Below are 22,757 nucleotides of genomic sequence, written 5' to 3' on the forward strand. Positions count from 1 at the left end.
GAAAAGTCTGCTTTAAGGCAGACAGCAAAACGCTAACATTTAAAAGGGACAGACGAACTTGCGAGCTGAATAAAAATAATAAAATATTGGAAAGCAAAGTTTGAAGGGATAGAATCTGAGGATAGTAGAGTCACCATGGCTGGCATTTCTTAACGACGGACAGCAACGTATTGACAGTTTAACGGCTGGCGTAAAATTTTGAACTTGATGTAAAAGAAAATTCATAAACACCAAGTAACGAAAGGGTTCATAGGTGTGCATATTTTCAGCTGAACCGACCGACCACATAATGCACACATTATATATATATATGTGTGTGTGTGCACGCATTATATATACAAATTATATATATATATGTATAAATTAAATTAGAGATAAAACCACTAATAGGCAAAAAAAAAAAAACATAAAAATAAAAATATAATATAGAAAATATAGAAAATTGAAAAATTTGAATTATTTAAATTTAAAATAGCAATTATTAACTTATATTTATAATTTGTTTAAAAATATATATAACTATCAAAAAGTATTAAAAAGTTTAATATACATAAATACAGATATATACACTTTGTATATATACATTATATATACATATTTATATATCGAACACACATACACACACACACATTTATAAATGAACGCAATGAATATCTGATTCATAATATTTGTTCTCATGATTGTGTGTTGTTGGTAGCGATGATAATTCTCCCTATGAATGCAGACAGATACATCAAAGAAAGCCGTCTGACGAACTTATAAAGGGAAAGTGAAAGGGAGTTGAGGGGAATACATTAGATAACGGTAGTGGACTTCTCAAAGTTAAAAATGAAGGGGAGTAAGAGGGAGAAAGGAGGAAATAGCGTGAGTGAGGAAGATGGCCCCTAGCAATCACACATTTCAAGATAGGGATTTGTAAGGTAGCCCACGAGCCTTGTCACCTTATTCTACATGCCCCTGTAAATTTTGGAGCGAATCGGACGGGATGTAGTGGCATTGAAAGCGATCCAAGCGGTAAAAACGCATTTCAGTTTTATATATATATATATATATATATATATATATATATATATATATATATAATTTGTATACATTTATATTTATATATACCACACTCTTACCCGCGCATAGAGCGGGTCACCCTAAGCTAGTCAATATCTATAAATTTGAAATGCGAAAAGTTCTTTGTCTGGTTTTGGCATTGGAACAAGTTAAAGGGCACTAGATCCCGTCGGATTGACTCCAAAATTTACAGGAACATGTAAAATGAGGTGAGGATGTGAGTGGGCTAGGTTAGAAATCCATATCTTAAAAGGTGTGGTTACTAGGGCCAAAAACGCACACTTTGACAAGTCTACTCTCATTCTCTTATCTGCCTGTCTTCCTCCATCCCTCTCTCTTTCCTCCCTTCCTTTCACTTTCTCTCTATAATGTCGTTTGACAGCGTCTACTATCTTTACCCCCGCCGCCTTCGCCAGCGCTGTCACTATTTCTCCCACATCCCCACTCTCTCTCTCTCTATAGGTTATTGAAGAGCTTCCTTGTAAGTATGGTTGACTGGAAAATGTCTATCTATCAGTGCTAAGAAGTACTTGCATTCATAGAGAGAATTATCATCGCCACCACAACCACACAATCATGAGAACAAATATGAATCAGATATTTATTGGGTTAATTTATATATGCGTGTGTGTGTGTGCGCGTGTGTGTGTGTTCTATATATAAATATGTATATATAATGTATATATACAAAGTGTATATATCTGTATTTATATATATACTAGCATTATGACCCGTCATGTATGTATATATGTGTATGTATATGTGTACATATTACATGTACATCTATATATATATATATATATATCTGCACATAAAATACAAAATACAAAGTTATATCTAGTGATAACAATACTCAAAATATATAACAGACTGGAATTGTAGGCCCGTCTCTTGCAATTTCGATCAATTGTATCTTGTCCTCCCTCTTGTATAGAAGTGTGGCTACAATCCAGCCTACTTCTACTTCTGGGGGGGGGACATTTAAAATTTTTATCTGGGTCGTCCTAATCCCAGATATAAAGGTAAAAATAAAATATTTCCACTTTGCAAGGTTCTAGTCGAGTACTCCCTTGCACGCTCCGTTGACTCGAACCTTGCTTCTATTGTGGCAAATTTACCGCCTCTGGTTAGATATCTTTCATAGTCGCACCAAGACACTTTTCGATGGTGCTTTCCTCCAGGTGTTCAAATCTTTTTTTTCTCTACATTGTATACTTTATAGACAATAGTCTTTTCTTTAATTTAATTTTTATGTCGTTTGGTGGTGTTATCCTAGATTCACCGTTTTTGTCGGTGATCAATCCGAAATAGGTTTGTATTTCTTCCATTTTAATTTTTATGAGATCGCGCCCGCCGACGGCTGCAGCGAAATTCATTGTTGGACTTTCTTCTATCAAAGGCATTCTAACAAAAATGTTTTCGTATAAACGATGAAAATATTGTCAATTCCCCAAACAGGGACACAATTCAATTTTTAAATAATAACCAAAGCTCCTTCTCCCAAAGGGGGAGGGTTACAGTTTACAATTATTTAACAAATGCAACTAATTTTATTTTTAATTTATTCCCATTTATGTGAAACCACTTATTCAAGTTCAAGTCATTGATGCAATTTTATACCAATTGCTATTTTTACTTTTGTTATGTTACGATTATATTATACTTTAGTTTGATTTTAATTATTACTTACTACATATAATTCAATTGTTATTATTATCTATATTTTTTATTGTTAAAGTGAAAGTATCTGACATAAAATAGAGAAATGTTTTCGTTTCACTTTTAACACGTAATACTGAAATAGTGGAGAAGATATGATATTGCTATGGGCTCGCCCTAGGCAAGAAGTTGAACATCTTTTTGCCCATGAAACTACATGGACGCTAAGTAAGGCATGTGTAAAATTTGAATGAAATTGGTTGTGTAGTTCTCAAGTTTTAGGGAAACACAGACAGACAGACACACATTCTCAGTTTTATAGATATATATATAATTTGTACACATTTGTATATATAATGCGTACACACACACACACATATATATATATATATAATTCGTATATATGTACATATATATATTTAATGCGTATATATATATATAATGTGTGCATTATGTGGTCGGTTGAGCTGAAAATATGCACACCTATGTTAAAAGTGCTGGCGAGTTTGCATGGCAACTATTTTTTTCTTTAAATGAAAGGTGTGACCTCTAGGACAAAATTCCTCATCTTATAAAATGTGGCCCGAGTAGACCCGAATGAAATCGGGTTATATTAACCAAAATGTCAAAAGGGGTCTAAATGGAGCTGGAAGGGGATTAAAATTTACAAGAGTGGGTGTTTAGGAATTCTCTGTTACATCAAGCTAAAAAATTTGCACCAGCCTTTAAATCTTCAATATGTTGCGTCCATGATGAAGAGGTTTTGAATGCTTGCCATGGTGACTCTACTATCCTCATATTATATCCCTTCAAACTTTGCTTTCCAATATTTTTTAATTTTTATTCAGCTCGCAAGTTCGTCTGTCCCTTCTAAATGTTAGTGTTTTGCTGTCTATCTTGAAGCAGACCTTTCCGTTGTCACTGCCTGATATTTATGATTGATCTTTCAAAATATTTTCTTTCTCAACCTACTCAAGAACTTTTGTTGTTTATAAATGGGAGAGAGATAGATAGAGAAAGATAGAGAGTAAGAGAAAGCGAGGGAGAGTCCGAGAGAAAAGAAAAGTAAGAGAGTGGGAAAGTGAGAGAGAAAGGAGAGAGAAACAAAGAGGGAGAATGTGGTGATAAAAACAGAAAGGAAGCAACAGAAAATAACAACCACACTCTTACCCGCGCGTAGAGCGGGTCACCTTAAGCTAGTAGAAATATAAAATACAACTTATCAGTTTGCCGCTAAGAATTCTTTCATTCGCCGTTAACAGTTCTTATGTTTGCAGCTTACAAATTCTTGAGGTGAAGAACACTGATTGAGTATGCAGGGTGGCCAACTTATAAATTGAAAAGTAAAATCTGCAGAAATCCTAAAATTGTGTTCTGATATAAGTTACATTCGTTTTCAGCCATTATCGGCCCAGGCCATGACTAACTCAATAGCATTACCTGGAAAAGTCTTTTAGTTAATTATTTCGGGACACGATGGACCACTCGAGCAGAGAGTTGTTGTTGGTTGTGACGTATCCAGGTGTAGATGGTTTATCCGGTATTTCCTGGAGGAATTTGTGCAGGTATCTTTTAAAAGTTGTGAGGTATTTTTCTACTTTAATTGCTTTGGGGGTAACATTGAAAAGTGCAGGACCATTTGCAGTGAAGAAATTGTGTTGCAATGTTATTATGTGATGTGATTTCGACCTTTGTAGGGGACGCATTGCACGGGGGCCTAGTCTTGGGTGAATTGTAAACATAATGCCAATATAATTTGGATAATATTGGTGGAATATTTTCCACATGGTGCAAATAATGTATCGCTCACGGCGGCGTTGCTGAGATTAGAGCTTCCACTGTTTAAGTCGAGTCCAATAATCAAGTTCCTTCATGCCCTCTATTATTATTCTTTTTTTTTGTGATTGATCTTTGTGGCGCTTCTATCTTCATTATGTCTTGTTTTTTTTTAGGGGGAAACAGTATTCGAGGTGGGGCCTAGCGAATGTGGAGAAGAGAAGGATGATGGTTTCATGATCCCTATGGTCTTGGAAAGTTCTGGGGATCCACGAGCACATTCTGCGGGCAACATCGACTTTTTTGTTGATGTGCACACTCCAACTAAGGTTGTTGTCGACAGTTACACCTAAGTCTCTGTTATTATCCGACGGTTCAAGTAGGTCTTCCGACGGTAGTGTATATCGTTGTTTGAGTGTGCCCTCTCTTCCAAAGTGGATGAGCTCAAATTTTTCTTCGTTCAACTGCATATTGTTTTGTTTTTTGTTTTGGTTTTTTTTTGTGCCCCCTGGGTTACTGCACATAGGTCCGATTGAAGCATTGTTCGATCATATGCTCCCTTAATGATTTTACGGAGCTTAGAGTCATATTCAAAAATTTTTATGGTGCTATGTTCAATGAAATTTGCAATGCCATTGATATAGACAATAAAAAGAAGTGGACCCAGCACAGTACCCTGTGGGACTCCGCTGGTAACTTTTGTTGGTTTTGAGTGGATGCCAGCAACAACAACATGCTGGGTCCTATTTGTTAGGAAATACCTAATCCATTGAAGTAGCTTTCCATCGACTCCAGCGTTGTATAATTTCTTTAACAATATATTATGGTTGATTCTATCAAAGGCCTTGCTGAAATCAAGGTATATGACATCCGCGTTGGAGCCCTCAGTTAGTACATTTAAGATGTCATCAAAGTGGTGGAGCTCGCTTTCAATCTTACATTTAATATCTATTGATAAAGCCAGAAATATAACTACAATTATCATAAGAGATACTTGAAAAAAAAAGTAGAAATATAAAGGGGAAGACCCCTGCCAAACCCATACTTCTACACAAGATATATAATCCAAAACAAGCATGAAAAATACACGTCTATTTTAAAACAGTCAAACTGAAAGTAAATCAGACAACCTGTCATGATAAAAACTCACCACTACAGAATAAAGCATTGTTAGAACAAATTTCATTATTTGCAACATATTTACATTATTATGTAGTGAGTTCAGGTGCTGACATGAATTATATTCTCCCCTCCCCCACCAGCACCACTCCGTATCCAGGCCGGGGGAGGGGATGGAAAAATTCTTAACTTGATAAACTTCTTTTTGAATAAATCTTCATTTGAAGTTTCATGAAAGCGAAAGAAAATTAACGAAAGTAGAAAAGGAGGAAAAAGAAGAAAAAATGGTAACTATTGGAGAAATATCATGATCAGAGAAAAATGCTAAAAAAAATGCTAAATAAAATTTTAAACCTATTTTCCTTGCTAAATGCTAGATTCAAAAATTTTCTGCTAAATGCTGAAAAAAATGCTAAATCTAGCATAAAATATGCTAAATTGGCAACCATGGTTCTTATGTTAGTTCCTATTGCATGTGCAATCATTCTTTTCACCTAACTGTTGTTCTTAGGGTCCCGGGTGAGTATGGTTCAAACCATTCCAGCGCTCTGTGGTGCTTTTCTTCGCTGCCAAGGTGATGGTGGGTGGTCTTCCCCTCTGTGACCTGGTCATGTTTATCTAGGTAGTTACAGTCATAGCTTAGTTTAAGGAGGAGGCCCAGTTCCCTCGTGTTGGCTTCGCAGAACTACCTCAATCTCACAGTAATCTCAGTACATTTTTCCACAGCAAAATCTGTCTATAGATGGGTAGAATGAAACGACATCCATACAACCCACTACACAACCCATGAGGCCGTTGGAGTAATTGCGACTACTGATTCTACTTAGATCCCCCGTGCTCGCATCTGGGGACATTTCAATGAGTGGTCGTAACACCTGTGAGAGGAAGTAGAATAGCCTATAATTGCTGGAGATATTCGCTCCACAGACAGGCCGGGTTGGGGAGCCCATAACAGGGTTCACATAGGATTTACGGTCCTTACGTAACCCGTATAGCGTAGGAACATCGTTGTTGAATGCTTGGAAATTTTGTGCAGTCCTTTTCTTGGGTTGGAGTATGTTGCACCATGTTATGTAATCATCACAACAAACATGAACAATCAACGTTGCCCATTGTCTCCCTTGATACAAGGACATTCAGTAAGTTTCCCGCCACAACAAATACCTTGTACAACAACGGCAGTCTAATAAAGTATCTCGTATCGTTAACACGTTTTTTCAGTCTCTCTCATTTTCTTAATATTTCATACTAAGTACTCACTACTTCCTTTAATACTCAATACATTATATATTTATAACAACAACATGGTGTCAGAATACTAAAAGAACCCAAAATACAGATGATAATAAAAATAAAAAAATATATATACTGGCCTGGCATTAACGCTCAAATCAAAGACATGATTAACACATGCTCATACTGCATCGACTACAAAAAACAGCAATCAGCCGAACCACTAATAAATCATGAAATACCTACTACACCATGGACCAAAGTGGGTACAGACGTATTTCACCTGTCTGGAAATTCGTATGTCACAATTATTGACTATACAACAAGATTTTTTGATCTACACGAAATAAATGTTTGCCAGTCAAAAACCGTAATCAAAAAATTAAAAGAAACTTTTGCTAAATTCGGAATTCCGCAAACAGTTATAAGTGACAACGGTCCAGAATTCAATTCGGCTGAATTCAAAAAATTTGCAAAAAAATGGCATTTTCATCACACGAAGACAAGCCCGCATTATCATCAAGCGAATGGCATGGTTGAGAGAAATATACAGACAATAAAAAAGACTCTAAAAAAGGCATTCAAGAGCATTACGCACGACTAAATTACAAAATGGTGCACCATCCCCTGCAAATCAAATAATGAATAGAACATTGCGAACAAATCTCCCAAACTTACTACACGATAAAATTGGTATCAGGCCTCACGAAAAGAAGAAATCAAACATTACAACAGAACTCCCAGAGTTAAAACCACACGACACGGTTAGAATTAAGTTTAACAACAATTGGTTAGAAGGGGCAAAATAATTAAAAAACTAGAGCAACCTCGTTCATACTTAGTAATAACAGAGGAAGGTAATACAGTCAAACGAAATAGACAACATATTCTTAAAACAAACGAACACGTTCGCATAACAGAAGAATTAGATTATGAAAATATATTTCCAAAGTCAACAAACACGCATGAAAAAACAAAAACAGCACAACTACAGAATTCAACACTACAAAATAATAAAACCACAAAAAGTGGACGACGAATAATTATTCCCTGTAGATACAGATAAAAAAAAAATAAAAATAAAAAAGGGAAGATGTTATGTAATCATCACAACAAACATGAACAATCAACGTTGCCCATTGTCTCCCTTGATACAAGGACATTCAGTAAGTTTCCCGCCACAACAAATACCTTGTACAACAACGGCAGTCTAATAAAGTATCTCGTATCGTTAACACGTTTTTTTAGTCTCTCTCATTTTCTTAATCTTTCATACTAAGTACTCACTACTTCCTTTAATACTCAATACATTATATATATATAACAACAACACACCACATTCCCATGTGTATTGAGGTGTATTATGTTCAGTATTGTTATTGTTATTGTTGTTGTTATTGTTGTGGGTGGCGTTGATGCTAGTGGTGGTGGTGTGGATGATGTGGTTGGTATTGTTGTCTGTGTGTGGGATGTTGCGATTATTGTTGTTATCATCATCGCTATTGCTGTTGTTATAATTGTTGTTGTTTTTATTTTCGTACATTTGTGTTGTTGATGTTAAAGTTGTTTGTGGTTATCATTGTTGTTATTGTTATTGCCACTATTGTTGTTGTCATTAACATTGCTATTGCTATTGTTGTTGTTTTGGTTTCGTATGTTTGTATTGTTGTTGTTGTATTGTCCTAACCTCCATATTACTTTTAAGATCGTTTTCTCAATATTAGATAGACAATCAATTTTTCTGACCTTCTTATATGTTAGCAAATAATTTATTAAACTAAATTAGAGGTAAACATATTGATTTATAGCGATTGTGGCTTTAGTAATTTTAGTTATTTTATATAAAAAATTTTTTATCAATTCTATTTGATAGCGTTTAAGTTTTCCTTTGTTTACATATTGCGCACAAATATGAATGACGCGCTACTATACAATAATTAATTAGCAGTTTTTGATATGTCAATTTTTTGTTGACTTCCATATTTTAACAAACGTACGCGCAATTACATGATAGTGTTACCGCTCTTTCTCCCACTCTCTCTCTCTTAACCAATTTTTCTTTCTCTCTCTCTCTCTCTCTCTCTCTCTCTCCCTATGTATATATATATATATATATATATATATATATATATATATATTATATATATATATATATATATATATATATATATATTCATGAGCTGAAACTGGAAAAATCAAAAATCAAAATCATATATATATATATAACACCCAGTTAACCCTAACTGCAACATCACCACCAATAACAAACGCACGCGCACAACTATATCCTACATATTTGTTTATAAGTATATATATATATATATATATATATATATATATATATATATATATATATATATATATATATATATATACTCATAACGTTTTTTTTAATACATACATTACCAAAACGCACACATCTGAGCCTGTCATGGATCGACCAACACGTTGGAACATAACTCCTTTCAGAAAATTCTTCCCTGATGAAATACCCAATTAACCAGTTTCAATATGAAAATATAAAATTAATTTAATTCAATTTAGTTTCTCTAATTGAATTAATAGGATATGGAAACGGCTATAGGGATAGGAATTTCATATTATATTGATTTGAATATCTTTGAATAAACTGATGTCTATATGTAAATTTCTCTATTTTGTTTTTCATACACACACACACACACACACAAACAAACACACACACACACACACACACACACACCACACACACACACACACACACACACACACATATATATATATATATATATATATATATATATATATATATATATATTCAGATCTTCACATGATTTTAGGAATGTCTAATTGCGAATATATTTTGGGAAATGCAACACAACACAGCTACAATTTATTACGAGCAATTTTTCAGCAACAAGTTTTAATATTTAATAACATTCCTCTCAGAGAATTATCTTTACAATCTATAAATCTCCTCAAACTAGGACTAGCTAAAATTTGTCTGTGTCACTCATGGATTAATAGTCGATACACATCTTTGGGGTTGTGACTCAACAAACTAAAAAGAAGCTGGCAGAAACGTTACCACGCCGGGCGAAATGCGTAGCCGTATTTCGTCAGCCGTTACGTTCTGAGTTCAAATTCCGCCGAAGTCGACTTTGCCTTTCATCCTTTCGGGGTCGATAAATTGAGTGCCAGTTACGCACCGGAGTCGATATAATCGACTTAATCCGTTTGTCTGTCCTTGTTTGTCCTCTCTGTGTTTAGCCCCTTGTGGGTAGTAAAGAAATAGGCATTTCGTCTGCCGTTACGTTCTGAGTTCAAATTCCGCCGCAGTCGACTTTGCCTTTCATCCTTTCGGGGTCGATCTATTCGGCTGCACACCCTCCCTAAAAATTTCGAGCCTTTTGTCAAGAGTAGAAAATATTAGCAACATCAACTTTGCTAAAAGAGCATTTCTTTTTAATTAGCATGGTGCCCTCTGCTTCTGTGGAAACAGTTATGACAAATATGGTGCTGCTGCTGCTGCTGCTGCTGCTGCTGCTGCTGCTGCTGCTGCTGCTGCTGAAGACCTCTGTAATTCAAGCTGTCCAGGCAACAAAGAAGATTTCTGTGGAGGTTATCTAACACATTCTGTTTACAAAGCAGGTAAGATTTTTTTTTTATTACTTTTGGTCAAATTATGTAACAACTGTCTATTTATTGCCATAATAATATTGTGGTATGGGCAGCTTTGAATGAAACAGATTGATTTAAGATATCCTTTTATCACTAGTTGTAAGCACTTTTAAAGAACTATTATTTGTTATGGGGTAGCGAATGAAGAGTAATTTCCCAATATTTTGAATTGAAAATGTTTCGTGTGTTTTACAAAGCATGGTATTATTTAAAGGCATTTGGCTACAACAATTTCGGCTGCCTTTAATAGTAATGGGAAAGAATTTAAACATTATTAAGAAGAATGTCACACAAAGAATGGCCGCTGTTTGTGCTGCTATGAGAAAAGTATGCGTTATAAGTTGCATATATAAATGAAGAACGTATATACTACTAGGTAGAAAGAATCTGTTAAAAAATTCCATGAAAATCTGAAAAATCACACACATAAAAGGACATGAACTTATCGGACTTCATGCTATGTTTTATAGCTAACAATAGAAAATAATAAAATCTAAAATGAACTATACTCTCTTTACTCATTACTCTTTTACTTGTTTCAGTCATTTTGACTGCGGCCATGCTGGAGCACCGCCTGTAGTCGATCAAATCGACCCCGGGACGTATTCTTTGTAAGCCCAGTACTTAGTTTATCGGTCACTTTTTCCGAACCGCTAAGTGACGGGGACGTAAACACACCAGCATCGGTTGTCGAGCAATGCTAGGGGGACAAACACAGACACACAACCCCCCCCACACACACACATATATATATATATATACATATATACGACAGGCTTCTTTCAGTTTCCGTCTACCAAATCCACTCACAAGGCATTGGTCGGCCCGGGGCTATAGCAGAAGATACTTGCCCATGATGCCACGCAGTGGGACTGAACCCGGAACCATGTGGTTGGTTAGCAAGCTACTTACCACACAGCCACTCCTGCGCCTATCAATTTATTTTATAACTATGAAAAGTATTTTATCACGAACATTTGTGAATTTTGTGATAAGATTATTCATTTCTTAAATATATTTATCATTTATGTATTAAAAAATAATAATATTCGTTAATTGACTGGTGAGAAATTTTAAAAAAACGTAATTTTACTCAAAAATATAAGGGCAATTTGCACATTTTTCTTTTCTGCTTTGTATCACAATTCACGTTTAATAAATATAGACAATTGTATTTGTAAAAAACGCATATGCATATGAAGTCCATAACTGGCTTTGAAAGAGCTGTAGCAAATTTGGTAATGCAATAAAAAACGTTTTTCTTTCTGTATGTCGATGTCAGCATGTACCTTTAATTTTACAAAAAGGCTTTCTTCAAATTTTACATATGTAATCATGACACGTTTTGTATTTTTAGGGACATTTTCAAAACAAACGGGTAAGTGAAGTTATATTTTGAAAACATCTTAATCTTTCGATTGCTACTGCTTTGAATAATAGATGCAAACGGTTTTTATATATTTAAATTGTCTTTCAAAGATTCAACACGAAATTCAGTAATACGTTCTTTTAATTTATATCAAACAATGCAAAAGCCGACATAATGGAGAGTCATACATGTATGATACATCAACACTGCATTCACTGCTGCACTTTACTGTTTAAATTGTATTGGAAAATACATTACTTTCCATTCCTCCAAGTTCAATTATTGTTTGTATTATAATCTTCTTTTACAAAATGAGATCCAGCAATGTATACGTGTGGGTGTATATGTATGTACAAAACTGTGTAGATTTCAACCATATTAGAAGTCATTATTAACATCATGCGAGTGTGTATGTCTGTGTGGGTGGGTGTAGGTATATAAAGCTGTTGTATATTTCATCATCATCATCAGCGTTCAACGTCAGCCTTCCATGCTGGCATGAGAAGAATGCTTCGACAGGAGCTAGTCAGGCAGAAGCCTGCACCAGATTTCTGTGTCTGTTTTGGCAGGATTTTTACGGCTGGATGCCCTTCCAAACACCAACCACCCAACAGAGTGGACTGAGTGCTTTTTACGTAGCACAAGCACAAGCGAAGTCAGTTTTGGCAAGGTTTTTACAGCTGGATGCCCTTCCAAACGCCAACCACTTTACAGTGTGGACTGGATGCTTTTTAAGTGGCACCTGAACTGAAAGGGTCACCAAGTAACTTCCATGACAAAAACTCTTTTGAGATGGGAGGGGGCATTGGAGGAGGTGATCTTGTGTCATGATGAAAGGTTTTAGTGTGACAGAGAGACACAAACAGGTGTCTTGCTGTAGAGGAGTACAAGGCTGCCCGGCTGGAGAGAGAGAGAGAGAGTGGGAGACAGCAGGATAGAGATGGTGGCAAAGTGCCAGGCATACTCACAAGGGACGGAGATGGGATGGTCGAGGGAAAGAAGATATAGATGGTGGCAAGTGCCAGGGCACATACTTGAGGTTCAGATATCATAATATAAGTGGCAGGACATTACCAAAGAAGCGTGATTAGAGAGTGGGGGGGTCTACTGGATAGCAATGAAACAGAGCTGTGAGGACAGGATTGGGGAGTGGGAGGTGAGCATAGTGCATGAAGGAGGAAATGTGAGGAAGAGAAGATATGTAGTTTGGTTTGTTGTGGTAGAGTGTGTGAGAAGTTTTCTTGTTAAGTATAGTTGGGACACACAGTGCTTCTAGAACTCAAGTTTTGCTGATGTGGGCAGATCTTCTCTAGAACCTCATATTGTCAAACATCTCGGTCCATTGTTATTTCTTCAACATCCAACATCCTGAGATTTCTTTTCGAATTCTGCTAAAGATTCAGCAATACGAGTAAGGTTATCCGAATATAGCAATTCTCATTAGCATCCAGTTTTGAATTCCTCTTTTATGGCCTGGAGGACTATAATGAATAAGAGTGAGCTGAGAACTGAGACTTGATGAACCCCTACTTGTATGCTAAATTCATCACTATTTATAGCTAACTTTCACATTACGGACAGCACTACTGTACAATGGCTTATTTTTGGCCAAATACTTTTCCTGCTGCTGTCTCACTTGGAAGTTAACATCTGTGGTACTCTTCCCAGGTACGAAATCTAACTGCATCTCATCTAGTTTAATTCTCCGAGTTATAACTCTCTCAGTAACTTTTATGACTGGTCTAGCAGTTTGATACCGCTGTAGTTGTTTCTATCTTAGGCATCACCTTTGCCCTTGTAGCAGCTAACTATAATACTACTACACCAGTCATTGAAGAAGGTGCCTTCCTAAATAACTTGATTAACTATACTCGTGACTAAGCTGTATCATTCACCAACGAAAGTTTTAATCATCTTGGCAGTGATTCCTGATGGCCCAAGGGCTTTCCCTGTCTTCATATCCTAAATTGCCTTACCTATCAACTCTGATGGCTGGTCCCTCAATTGGTTTAATATTTGGTAGACTTTCTTTCTCCTATTCATTTTCTACATTTAGTAACCTTTAATAGTGACTCTTCCATACATCTTTCTTCTCTGAGTCACTAAGTGCAAGCATATCATTATCCATTCGCATACATTTCTCACCCACCACCGCATCTCTATTCTCTCTGATACCTGCTTTACAATCCTAAACACCTCACATCGCTGATCCTCACGCTGTACAACATTTACAAATCTCTTACCTTCTGCTATTCCTTTTACTATGTAAACTTGTCGCCTCGCTGTCCTTCTGACTACCTGATATAATTATTTGCTTCTACCATTTTTCCAGTCTTTCCAGGTCTGTCTTTTTGCTTTTATAGCACTGTCTACCTCCTTGTTCCTCCACCATGTCACCCTTGGTCTAGCTGGGACTCAGCACCAACCACAGATTTCGTCTGTAGTCCTCGGTATATTGTCCCGCAGGAACTTCCAATTGTCCTCTACGCTATATGTCCCCAACTCTTCCTCTCTTTCGTCAGAAACTTCCATTTGGAAATCTCTAAACTTTTGTCTGTTTACTGAGCTTTCATAATTTTCCTTTCGAGTTTGGTTTATTTTTCCGAGTTTTCTAGCTCTAATTCTGAAGTCACTAACTAGTAACCTATGTTGGATTGTTTACTCTTCATCAGGGAAAGATTTTGCATTTTTAAGCATCCATCTATCTCGTTGCCTAGTGAGGAGGTGGTTAATCTGGCTTAAGTGCTCACCATCACTGCCAAGATGATTAAAATTTCCGTTGGTGAATGATACAGCTTAGTCACGAGTATAGTTAATCAAGTTATTTAGGAAGGCACCTTCTTCAATGACTGGTGTAGTAGTATTATAGTTAGCTGCTACAAGGCTTAAGTGTTGTACATCCTGATAAGTGATTAGGTGGTTGGCTGGCTGGCTGGTTGGTTGGCTGGTTTTCTGAAGTTAGTGTTAAAGACCATAAGATGATTTGCATCACATAACTCCAGCAGTTTTGTTTCCTCCTCACTTCTGGATCCAAAGCCATAGCCACCACGCACTCCTTGGAATCCATGGAGATGCTCTATGTCCATTGAAGTCACCAGTTACAATAACAAAATCACTGTCATTTGTCATTGAGGTAGTCTGCAAAAGGACCTCATACAATTGGTCCTTCTTCTCATCAGCCAGCCCAGACTGAGGAGCATATGCAGAGATAAATGTAACTGTTAATTAATCTATGTCTCATCTTAATTACCTTATCACATACTCTGAATATCTCAATTACCTTATCTACCCACTTTTCTGCTAACAGTATGCCTACATCACCCACTCCATCTTTCCTACCTACCCAGAAGAATTTTAATCTCTGTCACTTAACGGTGAGGAATCTAGCTGAGGCTCCCCTCCATCTTACTTCTTGCACACCAACACATAAATATGGCATCGCTCCCTAATCCTTCTTTCATTGTGCCAACATTAATAGTAGCGGCCCCGAGATTGAGTACTTGGGAGTGATGGTGGGAAGGCAGTTGTAGAACTTTCGTCATCACCTGAAAAGAAGATCTGCGCAAACGCTTGCCAGCTAGCATAGAGCTTTGGTACATAGTTTACATAGTTTATTCATTGAATTGCAATGAATCACAGTTTCCTCCATTTCATACAATATCTAGAGCAAGAACTAACAATAGATGAAGTAGGTGTGAGAATATGAAATATAGGTTGAGCAGAAAGAGAGAATAGGGTGGCTACTTATGACGGTTTAAGTATTATATGTCTAAATATTTATATATGAGATACCTTTAACAGTATAAGACACGCATCCGGGCGCTTGCATGAAGGTATAAGGCTATAAGCAAAATATGTACTCCCATACACAACACAGAAGGAGTATATGAGTCACCAGGTGAAGCAGTTCATGTACGGAGTAAAATGGTGTGGGGGGAGGAGGCATAACAGATGTGCAAAAATGGACGCTGTGCGCCGACTTTGCACAAACTAAGTTTAGTCCCCACATGGCTAGATGGGCTTTGAAGAAAAGTCGTATTATTATTATTTTATTATTATTATTATTATTATTATTATTATTATTATTATTCAGTAGTTTTATTTTTATAGCGTGCTTTCACTTCACTGTGTGCCTTGGGTATGTGCTGTCATTTGTTGTGATGCTCTGATGGTTATTGTATGGAAAGTGTTCTGCGTAGGATGTGTGCAGTGCCTAGTAGTGCAATTTTCTGTATGTTATATGTGTTTGTAAGTCCTGGTGTTTTTGTTATGTATTTGGCTGAATATTTTTTTATCATGCCTAATGCACCTACTATGATAGGAATTGTTTCTGTTTTCAGATTCCACATTCTAGTTACCTCTATTTCCAGGTCTTTGTATTTTGAGAGTTTCTCCATTTCTTTTAGAGACACGTTGTCATCAGCCGGTATTGATACATCAATTAGAAAGCATTTTTTTTTCTTCATGGTCTCTGACAACTATATCTGGTCTGTTGGCCTTAATTTCTCTATCTGTGTGTATCGGCATATCCCAGAGTATGGTTGCTTTCTCGTTTTCTGTGACCTTTTCTGGTGTGTGCCTATACCATCTTTTTTCTGTTGTTATTCCATAATGTTGGCATAGCTTCCAATGTATGTAGGTTCCAACTCTGTCATGTCTGTGAATATATTCCTTCTTAGCCAGGACTGGGCAGCTAGAGATAATATGATTTATTGTTTCTTGTCCATCTCCACATATTCTGCAGTTACTTGTAATATTTCTTTTCATTACATGTTTTTGGTAATTTCTGGTGGGGAGGCTTTGGTCTTGTGCTGCAATTAAAAATCCCTCTGTTTCTGCTTTGAGTCCTGAGCTTCTCAACCATTGCTGGGATTTTTCTTTGTCTATTTCTTTTGCGTTTAGTTTAGTCCAGTATTTACCATGAAGGGGCTTTTCTTGCCATCGTTTTATCATGGTTCGTTGCTGTTCTATTTTTAGTTTGGATTTCATTTGTTTTATAGCTTTTGTTGTTTCTTCATCTTCTTCTTCTTCTTCGTGTTTATTTGGTGGTATGATTTCTTGTTTGTATTTGTCAGCTTCCTTAAATACTAAGAACAGTTTTTTGTTTTGCCGCTATCTGGATCAGTTTTCCTTCCTTCTGAAGTAGATATTTTTGCAGTCCTATGGTGGTTATTTTATAGTAGTTTTCCAGCTGTATAAGGCCTCTACCACCTTCTATACGTTGTATATATAGTCTTTCTATGTCAGATTTTGGGTGATGCATCCTAGATCCTGTCATTATTTTTCTTGTTTTCCTATCTATTTTGGTCAGTTCATTTCGTGTCCAGTTAAGGATATTGTAGCTGTAACCTATAACTGGGACAGCTAAAGTGTTAATACCTATTATCTTGTTTTTAGCATTGAGCTCTGTGTTTAGTATTGATCTAACTCGTCTATAATATTCTTTTTTATTTTCTCTTTCATTTGTGTGTGTTGTGTCTTATCTAGTTCATGGATTCCTAAGTATTTGTAAGTTTGGCTTTGGTCTAATTCTTTTATTTCATTGGTTTTATCTAGTGTGATGTGTTTTACTCTTAACTAGTTTTCCTCTTTTCATGGTTACTTTGGCGCATTTTTCTAATCCAAATTTCATATCTATTTCTTTGGTAAATCCATGAACTGTCTTTAATAGTGTTTCCAGCTGTTTGTCATTTGCAGCATATAGTTTTAGGTCATCCATATATAAAAGGTGGCTGATCGTTTTGCCGTAACATTTATATCCGCATCCAGTTCTATTTAGCATATCAGATAGAGGTGACAGTGCCAAGCAGAAAAGGAGTGGAGAGAGCGTGTCTCCCTGGAATATTCCTCTTCTAATGGGGATGTCTTTGGTTTTCATGAGTCCCTATGAATTTTATGATTGTTGGTGCTACTTTGTTAATGGCTAGTGTTTCGAGGATCCATGTGTGGGGGATGCTATCAAACGCCTTTTTGTAGTCAATCCAGGCCATACTGAGGCCTTTCTTCTTTCTGTGGCTGTCTTCAGTTATGGCTTTATTAATTATTAGTTGATCTTTACAGCCATATGAGCCTTTGCGGCATCCTTTCTGCTCTTCTGGGAACAGTTTGTTTTCGTCCAGGTGCTTGTTCAGCCTTTGTGATATCACTGCAGTAAATGCCTTGAACATAGTAGGGAGGCAGGTTATTGGTCTGTAGTTTTCTGGTTTCTGTTTCATTTGATTTGGGAATTAAGATGGTTTTCCCCTTCGTGAGCCATTCAGGCATTGTCTCTGGCTCTGCTAGTACGTTGTTAAAGTTTTCAGCCAGCTTTTTGTGCATTCCTGTTAGATATTTCAACCAGAAGTTGGGGATCTTGTCATGCCCAGGTGCCTTCCAGTTGCTTAGTCTTTGCAGTGCCTGGGTGACCTCTTCAGTTGTTATGGGGGTCCAAAGTTGTTCAGATGCCGAGTTTGTTATTTTGATACTCCTTTTTTTTTTTTTGGTGGTTCGTTCGCCGACCATATTTCTCTCCAGAATTCTTCCAATTCTTCTGCCGTTGGTGCTGCAGTGACTTCTATTTTATTTTTGCCCAGTTCTTGGTAGAACTTTTTGGGGTTGGAGTTGAACTTTTTGTTTTCTTCTTCAAAGAAGCGTTGGCGTTTCTTGTACCGGCGGATCCTTTGTGGTTTGGCAAGGATATCTTGCTTCAGCTTTTCTTTTATTTCAGGCAAATCTTTCTCTGTGATGTTATATTTGCGGAGTATTTTTGTTCTCTTTTTGTTGCTCAGTAGCGTTGATTGTTTGTTGATTTCATTAAGAATCGACAGGTCTTTTCTAATTTTTTTTTATTTTGCTTTGGATGTTATTTATCCACAGGGTTTGTTTGGGTGGTGGTACTCCTGTTTGGGCGGGTTTGGGTGAGTATCCAGCTTCTTTTGTGGCTGCAGTGGCTGCTGCGTATATTAGGTTATTTAGTTCAGTGATATCACTTTTTTTTTTCAGTGGCTATCAGTTCAGTGACGGCTAGGTTTATGCTGTTTATAATAGGTGTTGTTATTTCGTTTATTTTGATTCTTGGGAGGTATGGTCGGTGGTCCATTTTGAGCTCTGTGGTTTTCAGTTCTTTGATTATTTTATTTTTTATATTATCATAATCATTAGGCTCCCCTCCGTTGTTTACATCGTGTTTGTTGGGAATGTTGCGTTTGTCTTCGTGTTTTACAGTTTCAGTGTTTATATTATTGGGCATTGTTGGTGTGGCTTCTATCTACATTTTCCTGGTGTATGTTTTCTTTTAGGTGTTCTATTTCTATTTCTGATATTTTTTTTGTGTTGAGAATGTATCTTCGTACGTTAGCTAATTTATTAGGGTTCATTGCTGTATCCAAGTCTATATCTCTATTATTTTCCTTCCATATTTTATATGTATGTGTTGTTGTATTTTCATTTTTTGGGTAGAGTATTGCTGTGAAGTATGCGTGTAAGATAGAAATGTATTCCTCACGTGTCCATTTACGTCTTTTGGGTTTTATTTCCGGGACATGAGGTACAACGTCCGGCCCATTATTTTGACGGTCGTCATTTTCGTAGGGTACCGGTCCGTTTATTTCTGTTGTCACATTAGTTCGCACGTGTAGTTTTTCGTACATTTTTTGTTGTAAGTTTAATGTACGTACCGCTCGATTGTTATTCTTGGGTTGAATAGTATCGGTGGCATTTAATTTCTTCGTAGTTCCTTTGTACATGGCGTTTGGCGTCGGGGATGATCGTGATGTTTCACGCATGTTTACATGTGTTGCGTTAGAGGTGGAGATGATATCGAGTCAAAATACATCATTTCGTTTCGAAAATAGTAATAAATTTCAATTAGTATTACTTACTCGGATACAGTCCAATTCTTTGTTAGTAAAACTTTGGCTCCATAGGATGTCCTTGTTTTCGATGTTTGTGGATAGGTTTCGGAGCTCTGAATTTTCCTTCTTACATCTTAAACGTCCCCCGGTGTTCTCCTCTTAAATGTCCCCCGGTGTTCTCTCTTAAACGTCCCCCGGTGTTCTCTCTTAAACGTCCCCCGGTGTTCTCCTCTTAAACGTCCCCCGGTGTTCTCTCTTAAACGTCCTCTGGTGTTCTCTCTTAAACGTCCCCCGGTGTTCTCTCTTAAACGTCCCCCGGTGTTATTATTATCATTATTATTATTATTATTATTATTATTATTATTATTATTATTATTATTATTATTATTATTGAGTCAGAGAGAAGTGCATATCATCAAAGTGACACTGGGATACAAATATATGAAGCCCAGTATACCTATCATGACTACCCGTCTGATAAGGGTACACGAGGCATATGCATCACAACCATATGTGCAAGACATGGTGATCTCATATCAAGATATACAGCGCATAACCCTGCAGGTAGGGGCCCAGTTAGGATTTTCTTCAGGTCGAGTAGCCCATCCCGCTCAAAAAGTCTCTGAATAAGGGTTGTTTAAGGATGTTGAACAAAACACCCATGTTTCCAGAGGTGAATTATCAATACCACGAAGAATTCCTCTCAACATCTTGATATGAGATCACCATGTCTCGCACATATGGTTGTGTTACATGTGCCTGGTGTACCGTTATCAGACGGGTAGTCATGATGGGTATACTGGGCTTCGTATATTTTACCCCCGTGTCACTTTGATGGCATGCACTGCTCTCTCACTCAATAATAATAATAATAATAATAATAATAATAGCAAACACATAGCTCACAATACCCATATTAATAGAACAAAAGACTCAAGCAACAAACTACACTGATGCAATACAATACGGAAAGAGTTTATACTTCCCAAGTAATAATAGAAAAAAACGCTTAACCCACTGCTGCAGGGCCGTGAATACTGTATTGATGACCAGCGCAGCACAGCCCATCCAAATGAGGAAAGACAGGCCCCTCCACGCTTGAAGCAAATCTGTCTAGAGAAGTGACAAGAATCACTCCTTGCCAGTAAGGTTAAAATAGATTTTTCATGCAAAATGCAAACTAGAAACACTGCATCGTCCGTCATGCAAATCACCAAGGGATGCGTCTCCAGAGAGGAACAAACCTGAGATCGAAAAATTGAAAACTGGAACAAACTCCTCTTAAAATTATCTTGAGGGAAACCAGAACCGAGAAATCAACCCTGATACTCAAATAAAACAAACGTCGAAAGAACTACTAAAGATAGATGAACAACAGAGGAGTATAAGCAAGTCATGACAGCATTCTACACAGCACTGAACTAACTAGGACATAATAAAACTGAGTTGTGTTTCAATACCTGGAGAGAAATGATAGGGGATGACGTCTGTGGTTATATCCATGCAAACAAATTAGCCATCTTACGCAGACATCATGCGTAATAACCGTCTAACACCAGCAGAATTAGAGACAATGAAAAATAATTACCACTACCATCCCAGAAAATTAAGCTGAAGCACATGGTGCAGGTACTGGGAATAATGAACAGGAAAACATACAGCCTATTGATAAAGACACACCCGAACATGATGTTGATGTAGGCAACATGCAGATGGCCTAACTGATAGTGAAGTAACAGGAAGTAGGAATGAACCTGAAACTGCAATGGTAGACTGAAGCCAATAGAGAGAAAATACCTGTGGCAAAAGAACAATATCTTGAGAGAGCTAGGCATTTCTAAACATCTAGAAATGAATGAGAGAGATCAACTACCAATGTTTCAGAACACCAGATCAAATCACTGTACAATCAAAATATATGGCAGCTTCTCCTTGAAACTGAGACAGATTTAATCTAACTAAGCCATTTTTTTGGTACTTAACAGCTTTGCTGCCACAAAGAAAATAGGTGTCAAGATAGAGAAAAAAAGAAATAATATAAGATGAGGATGGCTAGAAAGATAATGCAAAACTACAATCTGATAAACGTGGAAGAAGTACTGAAAAAAATGAAAAGTATGAAAAAAAAATTTTGCAGACAATATACGATATTTAAAACTATTGCTAAGAAATTTTGCAGAGAGTTAGGGAAACAGTCAATCGAAGTAAAAGACCTGCCTGATATGATGAAGTAGTGATATAGAGGGACAGAAAGGAATTTAATAAGAAAGCTGAATGGGTAGGGAGAGAAGAAAGAATGTTTGAGATTGGAGAACAGAGATGGAACGATATTAGAATGCAGGGACTAACTCAAGCTCTGTCTAAAACTCGTAAGTGGGACATGATAAAATCTCAAAATTGTGGCTTAACAGCTTCTCATCATCACACTGTTTCTCTAGTATCATCAGAAACCCTGAAAATACTCCAAGCTGGTTAACATTATGGATAACATACCTACTCCCTAAAACGAGCGACACAAGAAACCCCCAAAACAAAAGGCTGATCACTTGTTTGACCACCATGTACAAAACATCCAATCTCACCGAAAGGATGTACCAATTTCTCGATGAAAACAACACGCTTCCCCATGAACAAAAAGGGTGCAAAAGACCAAGAATTAATTAACCGTATGATATTCGAAAATTGCTCATCCAAAAAAACCATCCTTAGTACAGCATGGATTGACTGTATACAAGATTCTACTTTCGTAAAAGGTTTCCTTCAGCACAAAATTGTTTCTCAACCACGAGAAAGGCTTGTAATGTATCAGAGAACATCATAATTGACTGTGGAATATTCCAGGGTGATTCACTCTTCCCTCTTCTCTTCTGTCTTTTTCTCATCCCTTGTCCTATGAGCTGAATAGAACAAATCATTGTTACAAATTGTCTGACAAGACCATCTCACACTTGCTCTACGTAGATGATCAGAAATTATATGTAAAAGACAAGAATAACTGCAACAGTATAATCTTCAACGTCATCAATAACAACAATAATAGTGGTAAT

The 22,757-nt window shown here is 36.7% G+C and overlaps 1 long non-coding RNA gene across 1 annotated transcript; it reads right to left on the reverse strand.

The window, feature by feature from the left end:
* Positions 1-11,421: 11,421 nt before the first annotated feature.
* On the reverse strand, positions 11,422-22,217 carry LOC118761506. Its single transcript, XR_004997433.1, has 4 exons — positions 22,136-22,217; positions 14,759-14,762; positions 12,132-12,135; positions 11,422-11,431 (listed from the first exon to the last, which is right to left on the reverse strand). It is a non-coding gene; the product is annotated as an uncharacterized LOC118761506 (long non-coding RNA).
* Positions 22,218-22,757: the final 540 nt, after the last annotated feature.

Source organism: Octopus sinensis, unplaced genomic scaffold, assembly GCF_006345805.1.
Source record: "Octopus sinensis unplaced genomic scaffold, ASM634580v1 Contig14465, whole genome shotgun sequence".
Classification (NCBI taxonomy): domain Eukaryota; kingdom Metazoa; phylum Mollusca; class Cephalopoda; order Octopoda; family Octopodidae; genus Octopus; species Octopus sinensis.